Raw genomic sequence first — 3,598 nt, forward strand, 5'->3', positions numbered from 1 at the left:
AAAAAAAAAAAAAAAAAAAAAAAAAAAAAAAAAAAAAAAAAATTAACACCTCCATCCTCTGGAAGAGCAGCAAGCACCACTTAACCACTGAGCTATCCCACCAGCTCCCAATGCTTTAATTAGACTGTAAATAGACTGTTAATTGCAACCTTGGCCTTTTGCACGTTCAAGATATGCAAGAGTTATTGAATGAATGAGGCCCCATTTCCTCCTGTTATATAGTCCATGAACTTTGCATATCCCATGAATGTTATCTATTCCTGTTCTCTCTTCCAAAACATGAACTCCTCTTTATCCATCATGCCTTGGTCAGTATATTTCCATATCATTTCTAAAACATTCAGGGAAACCACCAAGAAACCCACATGAACATACTGGCCTCTTTTTGAGTAGACACTCCAGGGAATTATGTGCCCATGTCTAACATAGACGTCTGAATTGTCTTCAGAGGAAATGCCTCCTAAGTTGCATCTGCCAAATTGTCATTACCTGGTCCTGATCTAATTCTATAATTTATATCAATTTATATCCCAAATACTGGAAAGTTCTAGAATTGGCTAATATTGGCACATTGGCTTTGTTTTCCAGTTCATCATCTAAAATTGCCTTAAGAAACAGTTTCCTTATTCTGATCTTGTTGAAGGACAACTGAATTCAGTCTAAAGTTGATGCCTGTGCCAGGACACACAGCACAGGGCTTCTTTGTCATGCCTCAGATGGTCTTCTTCATCCCTGTTACCACATTTGGCCCCCTTGAAAGCCAGAATAACATGACCAGAGTGGACTGGCACTTCTCATCCCAGCACTAAGAAAAAAAAAGAAAGAAAAAACAAAGAAAAGAATTTACTTAAAAGAAAAAAATCTGCTAGCCACGTGGTGGTGGTGGCGCTTGACTTTGATCTCAGCACTCAGGAAGCAGAAGCAGGTGGATCTCTGAGTTCAAGGTCAGCCTGGTCTACAGAACTAGTTCCAGGACCACCAGAGCTGCACAGAGAAACACTGTCTCAAAAAACAAACAAACAAACAAAAAACCGAACAAACAAAAAAACACAAACAAATCTGCTGTGGTATTAAGTATAAAAACTTTTTTAGAGTGGAAATAGTCATACTTAACTATATCCTGTTAATAGTGTATGTAATGATTTTCTGATTCCCAAATTAAAATGCAATATAAGAAGCCACATAACAAGCCACAGGATAAATGACCTATTACTGATATGTTTTTGTTTGGTGTTTGCTTTTATCTTGATTTTGTTCCTTTGTTGTTGGTTTTTTCCTTTAGAACTATTTTTTTTTGGTAATACATGTGAGATTTCTCCTTTTCATGTGCTCAGCTTTGTATGTCAGATGCAGAACTCCTATAATCCAGGGAGCCCGCATAAAGCCCAGGACCCTTTCACTTGCCTGCTCTCAGCTCCTGACTGAAGCTTCCATTGCTTACAATGGCAAGGGAAGTATGAGAGAAAAGAGTTTCTTCATGAGGCCTGTCTTCTGAATTGGAGATAATCTCAGCTGCAGATGAGAGGCAGAGTGGTTATATACCAGCTTGCAATCCCACCAACAATGGAGGAGTGTTCCTCTTTCTAGAATACCAATAGCTTATGCTCTAAGATCAACAATAGACAAATGGAACCTCATAAAATTTAAAAGCTTCTGTAAGGCTCTTGATTTTAGCCATCTTTCTCTCATCCCCTTTCTTCCTTCCACGTCACCTTAATCTTACCAGTGTATTGCCCCCATTGCCCCGCCTATTCATACTATCTCTTCTATTTCCCTTTCCTAGGGACATTGATCTATCTCCCCTACTCCCTTTACATTATACCTAACTTCTGTGGTTCTGTGGATTATAACTTGGCTACCATTCTCTTAACAGCTAATATCCTCACATACACAAATACATACTATATTTGTCTTTCTGAGTCTGGGACACCTCACTCAGGATTTTTTTTTCTACTTTTGGCCATTTACCTGTGAATTTCATGATTTCATTTTTCTTAATGGGGAGTCATATTCCATTGAGTAAAGTACCACATTTTCTTTATCCATTCTTCTGATGAGGGACATCTAGGTTGTTCCTATTTTCTGGCTGTTATGAATGGAGCATCAATTAATGTGTTTGAGCAAGTGTTTCTGTGGTAGGATGAAGCGTCCTTTCGGTATATGCCCAAGAGTCATGTGGTGGCTTGAATAGGAATGGACCCCGTAGACTCATGTGTTTGAATGTTTGGCCCATAGGAAGTGGCACTGTCAGGAGGTGTGGCCTTGGAGTAGGTGTGGCCTTGCTGGAGGAAGTATGTCACTGTAGGGGCAGAGGTTGAGATCTCAGAAGATCAAGTCAGCCTTGTTCTGCTGCTTGCAGATCAAGATGTAGAACTCTCAGCTCCTTCTCCAGCACCATTTCTGCCTGGATGCCACAATGTTTTCTGCCATGACAATAGTGGACTAAACATCTGAAACTCTAAGCCACCCCCAATTAAATATTTTCCTTTGCAAGAGTTGCCATGGTCATCGTGTCTCTTCACAGTAATTAAAAGCTAAACTGTGACAAGTGGTATAGCTGCATCTTGAGGTAGATTGATTCCCACCTCCTGAGGAACCGCCACACTGATTTCCATAGTAGCTGTACAAGTCTGCACTTCCCCAGCCATGGTGTTCTCTTTCCTCCACACCCTCGCCAGCATGAGTTCTCATTGGTTTTCTTGATCTGAGCCATTCCAACAGGTGGAGCATGAAATCTCAAAGTAGTTTTGACTTACCTTTCCCTGATGACTAAGGATGTTGAACATTTCTTTGTTTCTCAACTACCTGAGCTTCCTCTTTGGATAATACTCTGTTTGGATCTAAAACGCATTTTTGATCGGGTTATTTGCTATGTTGATGTCTAATTTTTTTTTTAATTCTTTATATATTTTGGAAGTGGAGTTGGTCAAGTCTTTTCCTATTCTGCTGGCTGCCACTTTGTACAAATAATGGTGGTCTTTGCTCTACAGTTTTCATTTTTGTGAAGTCCCATTTATTAATTATTGATGTTAATGCCTGTGTTAACAGTGTCCTTTTTAGGAAGTTTTGGGGGGTTTTGGGGTTTTTTTTGTTCTGGTTTTTTTGGGGGAGTTTTTTGTTTGTTTTTGTTTTGTTGGTTGTGGTTGTTGTTGTTGTTGTTGTTGGGTTTTGTTTTGTTTTGTTTTGTTTTTGTGCCAGTGAGTTCAAAGCTATTCTGAACTTTCTCTTCTATCAAGTTCAGTATATCTGGATTTATGTTGAGGTCTTCGATCCACTTGGACTTGAGTTTTGTGCAGGGTAATAAATATGAGTGTGTTCTGATTCTTCCACAGGCAGACATCAGATTTGACCAGCATCATTTGTTGACAGTGCTTTCTTTCGTCCACTGTATTTCTGATGTCTTTCTCAGTATTCTATGTCTATGGCTGTGTGGATTTATATCTGGGTCCTCAATTAGATTCTATTCATCAACGTGTCTGCTTTTACGCCATCACTGTAGCTCTGTACTACAATTTGAGGTAAAAGATGATGATGCCTCCAGCAGTTCTTGTATTGCTTGGGATTATTTTAGCTGTCGTGTGTGTGTGTGTGTGTGTGT

Source organism: Mastomys coucha, unplaced genomic scaffold (assembly GCF_008632895.1).
Source record: "Mastomys coucha isolate ucsf_1 unplaced genomic scaffold, UCSF_Mcou_1 pScaffold4, whole genome shotgun sequence".
NCBI classification, from domain to species: Eukaryota; Metazoa; Chordata; class Mammalia; order Rodentia; family Muridae; genus Mastomys; species Mastomys coucha.